The 16,230-nt window shown below is 35.1% G+C and overlaps 1 long non-coding RNA gene across 1 annotated transcript; it reads left to right on the forward strand.

Annotated features, from left to right (window-relative positions):
- The first annotated feature begins 4,300 nt into the window (after nt 1–4,300).
- On the forward strand, nt 4,301–5,826 carry LOC110934643. Its single transcript, XR_002588517.2, has 3 exons — nt 4,301–4,438; nt 4,959–5,012; nt 5,591–5,826. It is a non-coding gene; the product is annotated as an uncharacterized LOC110934643 (long non-coding RNA).
- Nucleotides 5,827–16,230: the final 10,404 nt, after the last annotated feature.

The following is a 16,230-nucleotide window of genomic DNA, read 5'->3' on the forward strand; positions in this document are numbered from 1 at the left end:
CGACAATTCCCCTTAAATGTATGTTTTGTAATGACTATAAATAAAAGTCAAGGACAGTCTCTATCAAGGGTTGGATTGTATTTGAAATATCCAGTTTTCTCACATGGTCAGCTTTATGTTGCGTTATCAAGAGTTAAAAGCAGAGCCGGTGTGAAGTTGCTTATACTAGATAAAGATGGGAATGTAACGAGTAAAACAACAAATGTAGTCTACAAGGAAGTTTTTTCCGGCATTTGAATAGTTTTATGTTTTTTTCTTCCAATGTATGTATTTGTACACAACATTTCATTTCAAAGTAAATAATATGGTTTTGATTGAAGCCCGCGTATTATGCGGGCATTAACCTAGTATGCTAATATGAAAAATGTATTGTATTGATTTTAAATCTATACGTAAGTTCTTATTTTGTTGTGTAATTCTTATGTGTTGCTATTTTTTCCTTTGTTTTGTTATTGGAAACCTATTTGGAAATAAACTTGTTTTCTGCTAGTTATGTAATAGTATGTGTTATTTACAAAATTAAAACAAAAACATGATATTGTGCTACTATGTAATGTTTGGTGAATGTAGTTTTGTTTTCTGCCTTTGTAGTGTCTTCCTACATCAGGTTTTTTGTGGTAATATATTTCACTCGTTTTGCCTGCAAAAAAAAAAAAAAAAAAGTATGTGTTGTTTATAAAATTAAAAAAAATGAAATTCTGCTAGTTATGTAATAATATCTGTTGTTTACAAAATTAAAAAAAAATGCAATTGTGTTGATTACTGTGCTGATTAATGTGTTGATTATAGTGTTATGCTGATTACGGGATGTGCTTACGGTGGTGGTGTGGGATATTACCGTCGGATGTGCTGACGCCTAACGGTGGTGTTACCGTGCTGATTAAGGTGCTGATGTTAACGATGTGCTGACTACGGTGTTGACGATGATGCTCATTGCGGTGTTGTTGATGATACTGATTACTGTGATGATGATGGTGATTACGTTGCTAATTCGACGATGAAGAATAGATTAGGAGATTAGGATTTTAATTAATTTTGCATGAGTTTAGGGATAATTTAATTATTGTTTTTAATCTATACTATATAATAAAAGAAACCATGTTTGGGACACTTGTCATCATAATAGAGCATCTCTTATAGATAATTATTTTCATTTAATCTTTTTTAATTAATTATAGATAACTATTCTATTAAATATTATTTAATTTAATATCTTATGGATAATTATTATATAGTTTAATCCTTTCTTCTCATTTATAATATTATTTAGAGAAAATTATGATTTTGGCCCCTGTAGTTATATCATTTTTACCCTTTTAGCCCAAAAAAGAATTTTTTTAACATCTAAGCCCCCAACGTCTTCTTTTCTAACCCTTTTGGCCCCTAACACTAACCCCTATCCATTAAATGTTAGGGGCCAAAAAAGTTAAAAAAAAAGACGTTAGGGGCCAAAAAGGTTAGAAAAAAAGACGTTGGGGGCTTAGATGTTAAAAAATTATTTTTTAGGCTAAAAGGGTAAAAGTGATATAACCATGGGGGCCAAAATCGTAATTTTATTTTTTGATGTATAAAATTATATTTATTCAATTCGTACAATACACGAGGTTTTATAAGGATATATATTTTTTTATTATTCAAAAAAATTACATTTATAAAAACCGTGTAATACACATATTTTTAAAAATGTAATTTTTTTATTATTTAGTATATAAAATTATATTTATTCAACCCGTGTAATAAATGAGGTTTTTTAAAGATGTATTATTTTATTATTTGGTAAACAATATTACATTTATTCAACTCGTGTAATACATGTGGTTTTAAAAATATAACTTTTTTATTTTGTATCTAAAATTACATTTATTCAACCTGTATAATATTGTTCTTATAGATCATCATCATACTCAGTGTATCCCACCAATAGCAGGGTCTGAGGAGGGTGAGATGTAGACGACCTTACCTCTACCCTGTAGGAATAGAGAGGCTGCTTCCAATGAGACCCCCGACTCGATTGTAGTTTTATATCAAGCCTTGGACATAAGGCACATAACACTCAGCAATTGAGACAAATGCCGATTAGTGCATGTACCATTTTGTCTTTTGGCTATCAACGCCACTACATGATGCATGATTAACCATCCCATCTTTTAACGTTATTTTCACGAAATTAGTAAAATAACATTAAAATTAGTGCACATGATGCATGATTAACCATTCCATTGTTCTTATAGATATAACTTTTTATTATTTAATATATAAAATTATATTTATTCAACTTGTGCAATAAAGAAGTTTTAAATATATATTATTTTATTATTTAGTATATAAAATGTATTTATTCAACCCGTGTAATACACGGGGTAATAACCTAGTTAGATATAAATAAAAGGGTATAAAAAGTCTAAAATACCTTTAAATTATTTTTTTAATTAAGGATACATATCATTAAACTGTTGATTGTTACAGTTTGTAAATTGTATCTTATCATATACCTTTACAATTAACTTTCTTATTTATGTCTCTTTCCACCGGTTAAATTGATGTAACTTATACTTTTTTATATGTATTTATTTTTCGTATTTATATATATTCACCTTATCATCACATGTGATCTTGTCTCAGACCTGTTTTGAATTCAATGATTTTAAACACTTAACATAGACAAAAGAAACATATCAACTAAAAACGAAAAAAAGTTGTAAAAGTAAAGCCGGAAATTGTTAAAGTAAATGAGCTATTTACATTTAAAAAGTTATATATGTGTGTAAAAAGTTATAAATGTGTATCTAAATCGAATCAAGCAACCATTAAAATAAGTGTTGAACCAAATCAAAAACTTCTTTTTTCAAAACGTCTATAGAAGCTCGTGCATCAGTAAAAAGAAGCTAGGGGCAATATCACGTAAAAAGAAATTTTAATACCAAACTAAAATAAAGAAAATTAAAATAATTATAAAAAGAAAAAACAAATAATAAATGCATTAATATTTAGTAGTATTTGTACCAATGAGTGGTGGTTTATTGATAAAGGGAAAATCTTTAAACATCCGGACATTGGGAGAGGAGGTCTTGGGTTAAAGTCTCACAGACGACGTAGATTAAAAGAAATTTATCGTTAAAAAATTAATCATATTTGTTTTAATTATTGGAGTGAATTGCAAGTGTGGTCCTTTATCTATTTACTTAATTTTAGACGGTGTCCTTTGACTTTAAAATTGACGAGTTTTGTACTTATTGTTTCAAAATCTTACAGGGTATGTTTTTTGTCACTAACCCAGTTAATTTTTTCTGATAAGTTAGGTCATGTGCAAAGCACAAGAGGGCAGTTTAGCCTTTTCACATACCCTTTTCACTTCCCCCAATTTATATTAGCTCTCACCCTCCTGCTACCGCCACCACCATGTCTGGAGAAACACAACATATCAAGATTCAACACCTTAACCTTCCACACATTCAATGATTCCTTAGCAAAATGAGAAATACGTTACAGAAATTTTCAAAAATCAAAATTAAACAGACACTAATCCATTACTTTCACACCAAAGACATCAATCTATTTACTTTCACACCAAATTAACAACTCAAAACCACCAAATGAACAAAAAGTCTAAAAGTCATTTATCAATATCTAATTTATAGAAACATACCAAATAAATCTTGATGCCTTCACTACACAATGGAAGCAACTCCTTAGTAGATACTAAATCCACCATTAAAGAAACCAGAAATCAAAACGAATAATCGGAAACGCCTCTTTAATATGGCGAATCTCTTCAAACAACCGAAGCTTTGAATATCGACCTCGGTATCTTGCCATCACTATACTACGTCCGCGATGGGTATACTTGCCCTAAGCGTGTGTGTAGAGTGATAGTAGAATATCGTGTTTTAAAAATCTAAAACTTGAAATCGGCGAGTTAAAATAGAGCTAAAAATATATACTCACCCACGCACATCAATAATCTAAACAAACCGAATACAGACCTCAACAAAATTGAGTCCTAATATTTGGGAGCTTTTGTACAAATCATCTATGCCGACTAAATATATAATTTGAAAGAATTAATTAATTATAATATGCAGGAAATAAATAGTTTTTAGATAACTGTAACACCCCAAAAATGTACAATATGAAAATAAGTGAAAATAAACAAAGAACTTAATATAGTTAATGAATTATGGTAAAATGGTAGTTAAGTTATGGGGAATGCTTTAATTAAACACATAACAAACCAGGAGGGGGAAATGTGAAAAATCCTAAATTAAAAAGGATTTAAACCAAAAATCACACACTCTGGTGTGTGTTTGGTTCACCAGAACAGGGGAAACAAGGGCAAACCCCTTGTTCTTGCAAAATTCATCAAATTGACAAGGGAAATCGAAGTTAATCAGTTGCGTGCCTTCAATTTTTCGATTTTCTTAACATACTCGGTAGAGTGGTAAGTTCAATTTCGCGTTTTGATGAATTGTAGGAAATGGGTTTCAACCCAAACATGAGATTATGATAGGTGTATTGGAAGTTGGATTTGCTATGTAGAATATTTTTATGTGTGATTTTGATGATTTGAACATCTTGATTCATAAGATTATTTTGTATGAAGACCTTCATAAATGTAGGATAATCAAGATAATAGAAGTAGCTATGCAAAACCTTGAAATATTGATGTATGATCTTGATTATGATGCATTAACATTAGATAAATTGATGTGAAGTAAAAAGGATCATATGGTTTGATTGATTGTTGATGATTTGCTAGGAGAACTAGTTAAATTATGTCCTAGAACATATGTGTTAAGTGTCCTATTAATGCGAAACCCGCCAAGTGTTCGATGAAATGCTTAAGTGAATAAATATGTGAAATTCGGAAAGTTGTGATAATGTTGCCATATGATAAATTATGAAAATAATGAAATGATGTTTGGATAAACTAAAATGGTAGAACGAATATGTTAATGTAGGCGTGAAGGAAGAAAGCTCAAGTGCTAGGAAATAGGAAAACGCACAAGACCGAGGTATGTTATTTATGCATACTAAATTCTATTAGTAAATTGTTGTTTGTGCTAAAATCATAATAAAGATAGTTTGTGATAGTTAAATAGTAAATGGTTTGATCCGTTATGGACAAATTTCATGAACCGTAGATTTATAAATATAAATGCTTTAGGACCGGTTCTTTATGAGAAGACCGGGTAATGAGAAGATAAGTATGAAAGGAAATGAAACTGTTCATCCGAGACGAACCGAATGGAAGTTATGTTATGAATGATATTATCCGTTACTAACGGATAAGTTATGAATGAATGAAATCAACTCGATCCGTCACTCGCGGGTTTGAGTGTATGTATATGATTGGAAGGAATGCATTCGTTCGTTATAAACGAACCGAATGAATGTTATGTACGAATGGAAATGCCCGTCTCAACGGGATAAGAATGGCATGATATATCTCAATTTTGAGGTAGTATGTTTGACCCGTTTCACGGGGTAAGAAGATGCATGTATAAGATGAATGTATGAAAGACATTAATTTTTGTATTACTAGTCTAATAGTGACATAACTAACAAGTTTAAAATTTGATGCTTGAGGTAGGTAAATCTGCAACTTAGATGCGATGGCGAACTTGGAACGAACACACTCAACTCATGCCCACTTAGCGCTTCCGAAGATGTTTAGTTTTGTATGGTTCTAGTTTTTGGTAAAATGCATTTTCAACATGTGTGGTCTTAGTTGTCCTTACATTTTGGCAAAAACTTAGTTCGTATGACAATTTGTATCTAGATCTTTTAAACTTGTCCGTTTTTTGTTTTGAAAATGGTTGTGTATGTAAATATGTTAGAAGGTTTGGAAAAATTGCATTAGTGTCACACCCCGATATTTCCATGTATTACCGGTAGGCCCGATGGGGAGTATCGTGACGTAGTTGATATCATCATAGTCAATTAATCACAGTTTAATGCACAGTGGAAGTCTAAAAAGTAATAATACAAACCGATTCGAAAGTATAATAAAATATTACACAACGGTTGTAAAATGGATCCACAGGCGGATCTAAACAAAAAGAAATATTGTTCAGCAGGCTTAAAGTGTCAAAAGCTTGCAAGACTCTTTATTTAACACTCAGGAGTTTCCAGCCCATTACACGTAGTACCTGCACTTAACCTTTTTGAAAAATACGTCAGTTTACACTGATACAATTAACTGACTCTTTTGAAAAAGTGTTTATAAAATTGATTTAAATGCACAAGGCACAAATATTCTTTTATAACTTAGGACAATTATTTAAAATAAACTTGTATACAGATTTATATGTTTTTCGTCCGTTCAGGGCCGGTTAGAAGAGCCGGACAAGATTAATAGACACGCCACAAGTATAGGCCCACAAGAGAGTGAGATACCGTTTATACATACGCAACTGTCAGGTGTATGCGTACACCCTGTGCTTAAGCCGTGGCCATTTCTAATGAATGAGCCGAGGATATCCAGGACATGGTCATTAACCCCCTAAAGGCATTGCATCAAACAAGACAGATGAAAACGAGTTATGCTATTTATTAATCACATTTCGATTAAATGATTTCATACCCGACCAAGCGGTATTATTATAATACCGTATCCCAAGCCCGTATAAGGGAAAATAAGTTAAAGTATTTACCTGAGCTAAAATATAATTTTATTCCCAGCCGTATATCAAATCAGCAAGTACAAGTAGCTTTTACTGGGCTCCTAATCAGGAACAAATGTTTTAATAACCTACTAGATTCCTAATGGGTCTTATTTAAGTTATAACTTAGACCGGTTAGTTTTAAAGAAAGGTATACGGTTCAAAACGCAAGATTAAGCGAAAACCGGATTAGAATGTGATTTAGACCCAACAAGTATGATGACTTGTATAAAATGGGTAAACTGGATTTTGAAGTAAAAATGATAAGGTTTGACCCGTTTCGGTTAATTTATGCAAACTAGTTACATAAACCGTACTGAACGCGTATATGCATAACGGGTAACCAAATGAGTCATGAACAGGTTCCATAAGTTATTATGCTTAAATTATGTTGTGATATCAGTAGGATATCTTCCATTATGCCCAAAACGAATTTAAAACCAACTTAAGTCCCGTAAGGGTATTTTGGTCATTTTAAAGTTTATAAAAGAGGTTAAATAGTAATATGAGGTTCTGCTCTAAAATAATCAGTAAAAATATTTATTTTAATGAGTTGCATCAGTAAGATATCATAAATATGTGAAATTTATCATTTATGGCCAAACTATGCACCGTATGGGCATTTTGGTCATTTCACATATGCTTTAAGGGTCAAATTTGGAAATATCAGTTCAAGACTTAAACTTACTGTTAAAGTATAAAAATTTATTTATAACATCAGTAGGTAATAAGTCTTAGGTGCCAAATATGGTTTTAAACCATACTATGCGCCTAAATCGCATAAAAGTCGGTATTTGATGATATTCGGGTTGTTTAAGGAAATCTGAGATTTTGATCACTCTCAACAGTTTAAAATATCTTACTTAATGTATAAAATCAGTAGAAAAAGGTTTGGTATCAAAATGATATGTAAAACTCATTTTATTAACAAAAAGGGTATTGTCGTCATATACCAAATTTATGCTAGAACTCTATGCTGTGATCAGTTTAAAATTAATCAAAAATTTCCAAAAATCCCAAAATATTATATTATAATAGTGGGTAGAAAGTTTGGTGCCAAAAATTGGGTTTAAATGTGATTTATACTGAAAATGCTATTTAATTAATAAAAAGCTTTCATTTTATGATATCTCGCATATCTTATGTTTTAGACCATGAACTGATGTCAAATTTTTAGGACATGCTTATAAATCAGTAATAAAGGTTTTTGTCCTCTCACATTTTCAAAAATCTCGTTTTTATATCAAAAGGGCATAATGGTCAACTTTTAAGCATTTAACGGAAACATGCAAATAATTCAGATTTCAAAGGAACCAAATAGTATAATCTCAGAGGGTTATACTAACATGTAATATGGTCCTAAAGGTACCCTAAGGCATATCTAAACTAAGCTAATTCGGGTCAGAACTGAAAGTCAAAGCAAAAGTCTACTTTTGCGACTTTCGGTTGCGAACCGAGCCTAAACTCAGAATTGTCGGGTTGAACATGCCTAAACATGTTCTTATATTATTTACCAAGTTATTTAAGTGTTAAAACATGTTCCATAACTTCAGCATTATCAGTTATGAATTATTTTGCAAAAACAGACTCGTTTGACTTTTATGTTAAGTAGTTTGACCCGACAATTGACTGAGATAACGTGATAATTAGGAGGTGCCATTTTAAGGGTTTAACACCTACATAATTACCAACACATAGCCACTTTCAATTTGAATAATGGCTGGACCGTTAGTGATTAATCACAAAGTCAAAGCAGAATTACGCTAACTTTGACTTTCGGTCATTACACTAATGAAAACTTAATTACAGAGGCTAAGCACACTTACAAGGGTCCTTAGCATAAAAATTTAGACTAAGAGAGCTTCCTTCCAAGGTAGGATGCTCCAGAGAATGAGATTGAAAGCTCCAAAGCTTGAGAGTAAGTTTGAAAGTATGAAAATTTATGATATGTAAGTTATGAGCTCCAAATCTGCCCCTTTATATAGAGTTTTGGATGGATCTAAGATTGCTACAGGTGACCCCAAGTATAATCAGAGGCATACAGGTGTTTGAGAGGTTTTACAATACCAGCAACAGTCCATAGAATCGAGATTAAGCATGCAATGGTGAAGAGAGGTGCAGTGACCTGCACCTGTGCATGTTTCTGGTCAGGTTACGCCGTCGCATCGCGTAACGGCAAAGAGGCAAGGGTGTGGCGCGACGCCACCAGGTAGATAACCGGCTCAATAAGTTTCATTCTTGACCATTTCACCCCTTGAATCTTTTAAATCGTAATATTTTCCATTTCAAGCACAATTAACCCATATAATTTATATTTTTGTGATCCTTAGAGTATAACCAAACATCTTTAGGTCTGGTTTCGTTAAACGATAACCGAAAACACAAATTTTGCCTCGTTGATGCTTTTAACCCTTTATTTACGAAAGTTAATGTATTTATCTCAAACGATATCGAAACCTTGTGAAATTTTCATCACTTATTCTTGGGAGTATAATTAATCATTACAAACCAAGTGTTCGATGAAATGCTTAAGTGAATAAATATGTGAAATTCGGAAAGTTGTGATAATGTTGCCATATGATAAATTATGAAAATAACGAAATGATGTTTGGATAAACTAAAATGGTAGAACGAATATGTTAATGTAGGCGTGAAGGAAGAAAGCTCAAGTGCTAGGAAATCGGAAAACGCACAAGACCGAGGTATGTTATTTATGTGTCACACCCCAACCGATGACGGAAACATCGGGGACATGGCACCGAGCGAAACAGATTGTCAAGAGAAATTTCATAACGACTAAATTACCAAATAGTAATATTATGTCCCATACCATAACCCATTAAGTAATCTAATTATTACAGACATAGATATTCTCCAAACAAAAACATGTTTCGACAACTCAGATTTCAAATAAAGATAAATTGTTTGTTTGTTTCTAGACTCTTCCTAACTTGATTCACCAAAGCAAGCATCCTAGCAGATAGCATCCTAAACACCTGCCACATATATTAAAATAAAGGTCAATACACATAGTGTAAAGGTGAGCATACAAGTTTGATATAGCATAATAGAGTTCGAAATCGTTTACGCATAACCAGCATGTAACATGTATAAAGTGAAGGCTAGTAGGTTATCGACAGAGAAATATGCACAGACGTGACTGCGAGTTGTAGAATGCGCAACACATATCCCCACTAGGACACGTGAAGTAAAGCCCTTGACAACCCCTGTCCACGACAGGTGCTGAGTCTAAACTATAGTACTATCGTTGCTAAGGTGTCAGGCAACAATCACTATGTTAACATTGTGACAACCCTCACAATTACAGGTACTATACAATTAATTAATTTTAATTATGTGCTTCATGACTGTGCTTGATTACAACTGACACTTTAAACAGCTTTATGATTTTTGTATCATACATACATGTGCATCATATTTCATACAGTCACTCCATTTGTTTCACACAAACATCAGTGACATACTTGATGCACACCGCACAGTTAGCACACTGAACGGTTGATTCAGAAATAATGCTGACAAAGCCAGCACATAGGCAGACAATGTTATTATGGCCAGTATGAGCCAGGGACAGGGTACTACACTAGTATGGAGCGTAGGGAAGTGAGGACCATAAAACTGCGTCACTAGGTGATAATTATAGTACCGGGAAGTGCCTAAGACACACTATAAATGCAGAATTCTGCATTTATTAAAATTCAGCATTGTAAAATGCTAGTAGAGTGCAAAAATATGGCAGAATGGTCCTGTATACTTTCCTAAGTGCCGGGAATAATTTGTGTTACAAAAATATTTATAAAAGACATTATTTGGACTAATTAAGCACTTTAACGGGACAGTATCTAACCGGATAACCGGACATTACCCGGGACACTAAATTTTTGTCGTTTACACTGTTTTACTATTTTTGGCTAGTCATGATCCCCGTTTGTCATAACACCCACTAAAAATGATCAAACTAACAAGAATAGGTTAGTTACTTACAATCTAACTATCACTTACCATTTAGTTGAAATTTTGCAAACAAGCCCCCCCCCCCCCCAACCGAATTTTCGGTCCTTGTGGACCCACCACATCTCCACACCATGCCTTGTTGATTTTTTGAATATTATAATAAGATAAGTTGCTTGCTAATCTAAACAAGATATAGGAAACATCTTATAAAAAGCATGGCCTAGATTTCTCATCATTCCATCTCTTACACTCTCACTCCTCACTCACTCTCTCTCTCATTTTCGGCTCCCCCAAACCGAAACCATCACCACCACTAAAAATCATCATCTTCTTCATTATCAAGTTCCATTCAAAGCTTTGAAGGTGATCCATGGAGGTTGCATCTTGAGGAGCATTCAAAGGAGCTTTGTTCTAGTCTTTTTCATCATCTTTTCCCATCATCTTCACACTAGAATTTCTACCCTAGCCTTGTGCTAGTAGTAAGTCTTATTACACCTTGCTTCATTTTGTTCTTAGTCAAGATATGTAGTATGATGATATTGTTTAAATCACAAAAGAACAAGAATACTAAAAGGTGTTAAACAAGAATCATGAACATAAAAGTTTACTTGAAGTTGAAATACTACTAGTATGATATTGTTTTGAGTATGTTGTTATTTTTTTTATGATGATTCTTGGTTGTAGGAGGTTAACCACCATAAAAGTCTTGTTAAATAAACTTAGAAGTATGATTTAACAAGAATAGGAAGTGGTTATGTATTACATAAATAACCACCTCCTAGTTTAGTCACGAACTTGAATAAAAATAGATTTTTTTCTAAAATATAAGTGAACTAGTAGATTGGTGACCATGTTGATTCAAGTTTACTAGAAGCTTTTTCTAAGTAAACCAAGTTAGAAAAGCGGTTTTTGGAAAAATCATAACTTTACATATTACACTATTTTTATAAATAAAATAAATGTAAGAACATTTATTTACAAGAAGAGTTCAAGAAGTTAATTTTTGTAAATATTGATTACAAGTTGTGAAAACGTAACTCGTTTAAGAAAGTGATTTTTAACGAAATAAATACACTTTGGAAGGTAACTAAGCCTACTAAAGGCTTCACTAAGTTACTACGCGTTTTCGGGAAATATCAAGTTCATGACTAGAGTATAACACATATATTTTTGCTCTTGGTAAAGTAAGAATTGATTATTGGTGATTGTTGGTTGATTTTGAAAAGAAAACGATATGCTAGTAAGCAGGGACACTCCCGTTTTAGGGGAAATTCTGGCAAAATTTTCCAAAAATCTCTAGACTTAGAAAAATTATTTTCTAACAAGTATTTACAAAATATATTGATTTGTTTTTCAGAAGTAAACTTCGCCATAAAATTTATTACAAAACTCCAAAGTGTCGGAGGTGGGTTTTCTAAAATAAAAGCGAATAAATATATATTAAAAATATATATTTGATAGTAAAGCACTTGTGTGATTATATTATTTATTTTGGAGTAAATATTATTTGGTTACACAATATGAAAATATATTATTTTTGAGAAATATATATATATATTTTGGGTTATATGGATTTCGATAAATATGTTGAATGTATTTTTCTTAAGTGGGACTTAAAAATATATAATGTCAATACTCTAAATCACAAAATACATGTATAAATACCACCACCCTTGGGAAGGAAATACACATATAAATACTTGAGAAGTGTAGATACGAAATAGTTGCCTAACTATTTTCCTAAATACAAGGGTTAGTTAAAATAATTATTATTTTAACAAGTATAATACCAAAGTAACGCAACTCAAAACACTAAACCCTAAGCCAAGGCACGGCCCATTCGTCTAATAGACATTAGTACGTGTAGGTCGTCACGCAGCAGTTCGAGTTTGAGATTGACGCTACTGGATACGCACTTCAGTGAGTTCATGTTTCCCCCTTTTCTTTTAACTGTTTTCAGTTTTATACTTTGGGGGTGAAATACATGTTACAAATTTACAGACGCTTTTATAAATGGTATGGTTAGCTTAAGGAGGGTTTAGACGCTTAGATCATGTGAAAGGTGGGTACAACACTTAAGGCCATTAATCCTCGTTGTTAGGACCGAGGGACATGAGTGATAGATCTATTTGGGTGTAGCGAGCCCACACCCATGAGGCCGGGGAGGCCCATAGTGGTGACTGTGTCTTACAGCCGGAGGCCCGGTACAAATTTGTTAGGTTTGAGTACTTCCTGCACCGTTTCACACATACCAGTGGCTTTGCAACCCATGGGTGATCTCTTTTATTTTTCCTTAATTGCTACATACCAAGGTTTTTCATACATACAGAAGCATTTCAAAGGTTTATACAGACTCACATACACATGAACTCGCTCAACTTTTGTTGATTTTTCAAACTACATGTATTTCAGGAAACTAAGGGATCTGGCAAGTGTCTGCATGCATGTTAAGCTGCGTTGAATAAAGATGTCATCCGAGGTGGTTGGTTTAGGAGGTGTAATCCCTTGCCTGGACGGGTTACATGTCTTTAAACCATGTTTTTATTTCAAGTCTTTTGTTGTGTCTGGTAAATATGTTTTAAACAAGTATGGTTTGTAACTTATCGTAAGTGTCGACATTTTCCAACAATGATGTTGTGGTAGTATTTGACTTAATGAATGGATGAACATCTTATGTTTTAAATCATGTAATGTTGTTGTGATTGTTGCTATGGTATTAAGAAGTCACACCAAATTTACCCACGCTTCCGCAAAAGCCAGGGTGTGACAGCTTGGTATCAGAGCCTCGATCATAGCGAACTAGGATTCCTTCTCGAGTCTAGACTATGATCACTAGGGCTCTCACGAAAATGTTTTCAAACATTTTTACATTGCATACACTAAATGTCCAGATCTAGGATACAAAACATTTTTACAAACAAAAAGGCACAAATACACTTTTCAAAAATTTATATTTCAGTCTTAGAGACTGAGGGAGGTTTCAGTCTTAGAGACTAAAGGGTTCAATCTTAGAGGTTGGGGAGGTTTAGTCTTAGAGACTGGGAGGTTGGTCTTAGAGACCAGGGTAGTCTGAGAGGCTAGGGAGTTCAGTCTGAGAGGCTGGGTGGGATATTCTAGGGAAGACTAGGATGATTACTTGCATATATTAATTGTGACTTATATGCTTACTTGACTATTATTGATGTATGTGCACACTTTGTGGTTGTGTTGTTACAGACGCTATGTCTTCATCGAGTGGGGTCTCTGACCCAGTGCCGGTAGATTCTGACGACCCGATGCACTCAGACCCGGAGGTCTACACATCGAACACGGACAGTACGGACGATGACGGATTTCAGCCATTCGCGCTACCAGATTTCGGTGATGACATACAGCTAGCTGATGGCATTCCTGCTGGGGATCTACCTCTTGCAGAGATCCCTGCTCTTATTCCACTCGCTGCATTTCCCGTCGAGGATTTTCCACTTGATGTAGTGTCAGATGACGACGTCGATCTTTTCGAGGGTCCCCCTGAGGACGACCATGAGGGCGGGGCCCCGATTGCGGATGATGTCGCTCTTCCGTTGGTTGAGCTTCCTGATATGGAGGTTCATTCTGATTCGTCAGTCTCAGATTCTTTTGAGTCGGTAGCTTCCTCTATTCCACCGTTGGGATTCGGTTTCATCCCTTGTATTGACGATGATGAGGATATAGAGATGGAGGACGAGTTTGACCCTCTTTTTCCATTTGACCACGATTTAGACCAGGAGGACGAGTTGGTCCTCGAGGAGCAGCCTGCTGGGGCTCCTGTTCTCCCGGATGATCAGATTCTTGATATACCTGCTGATCATCAGCCTGCTCCTGTCGATCCAGAGCCCTACATAGTTCCAGAGCCCGTTCTTGCTCTTGACCCTGTTCATGCAGATGCTCCCGTTTTTGTACCACCAGTTATTGATGCTCCTGCCATACCACCATCAGTCGTGGAGATTCCAGTCATGGCACCTCTGCCTGACCCCGTCTTTGCTGAGTTACCAGTCATTGCACCATTATTTCCCGATTCGGCCCATGTGCATACTGATCATGCACCTTTTGCTACTCACATAGACCCTCGTTTTGCGGACACCCGTAACGGGTGGATCGAGGAGGATGACTACCCTCCGTATGTGATACCAGTCACTCCCCCTGCTGCACATGTTACTGCACCACTTGATATCCCATTTCTCCACCCACACACATCTGATACCCATCGTACCGATCGTCCGATTACCTTCCTCCAGGACATTCCTCCGCCACGACCTGAGGAGGGATCGTCGAGGCAGCCTTTTGGCCACGTACCATTTATGTCAGGAGATGGCCAGTTTATACCGCAGATTCCTTATCATGGTTTTGTTCCACCCATGTCGTCTACTGTACCTGTCACGTCTCAGTTTCCCCATACTACTTTACCGTTTATATCTGCCTCACACACTACTTATCCAGTTTCAGCTCCGATGGGCGAGCCATTTCTATGGTCATCACCCCATGTTATGCCATTATCCGACCCTTATCACCCATTTCACGTCGGATACACTACAGAGGATATACTTACGTCACTTCAGCTACAACAGGATGCCCTGAGTCGACGTATTTAGGAGTTGGAGAGAGCTCCACGTCCTCCATTCCACTGCCAGACCCCGTTTGCAGCACCACCCGCTCCTTTTCCATCACTCCCTGACTCAGATATTCGTTTCCTTCCTCTTGACCAGTAGGTTGCTTACCTGTTGCGTTTCGCCTATGCTCTTGAGGAGGACTTGGTGCATTTGCGCCGGTTGCTTTTCTCTCACTTTCCACCTCCTCCGCCGCCATCAGCATAGCTACTTTTGGTCTATTGCAGGTAGTGATTACTTTTGATGAGAAGACAGCGATTGAGCCAGACTATACAGCATTTTGAAGACCACATTTTGACATCATGACTCTGGATATTTGATTTTTGCTTGTTGTATTTGTCTAGACAGTTCAGACAAGGGCATTATGACCCTTAGTCTCTTTTGGGTTGTACGATACATTTGGAAAAACTTGTAAACATAGTATTGTGGTCTTGATTATATAAAAGCTCAATCATAGTATTCTCATTACATGCTTTGTTAAATTATTTGTTTTATGATTATAACACGAGATGTTATGTGGATGATGAATGTTACTATATATGCATGTTTATTATACTTACTATGACCTGATCAACATGAAACATCTTTTAGAAGATGCCCCCACGACGCAAAGTACGCATGCCTACTACCCAGGCGGAACTCCAAGGGATAATTGCCGCAGCTATAGCGCAGTACGCGACCTCCCAAAATGACACAAGTACCTCCAACAACAACAACAACAACAACCCTCCAAATAGTAACGATAAGTCACTGGAGACACATTACACTATATTTGGACATTTCATGTTTAATTGCTAATAATTCCTGTAAATGACATTGCTTGTATATGGTGTACTTTCAAGCAATTCTTATATTGCAAGACGCTAAACTTTAATGGCACTGGAGGTGCCGTGGCTTTTACCCGTTGGACTGAAACGACAATAAGAATGAGCAAATGTGCGCCGGGACAACAAGTTACATACATCTCT

This window comes from Helianthus annuus, chromosome 4, assembly GCF_002127325.2.
Source record: "Helianthus annuus cultivar XRQ/B chromosome 4, HanXRQr2.0-SUNRISE, whole genome shotgun sequence".
In the NCBI taxonomy this organism is placed as follows: domain Eukaryota; kingdom Viridiplantae; phylum Streptophyta; class Magnoliopsida; order Asterales; family Asteraceae; genus Helianthus; species Helianthus annuus.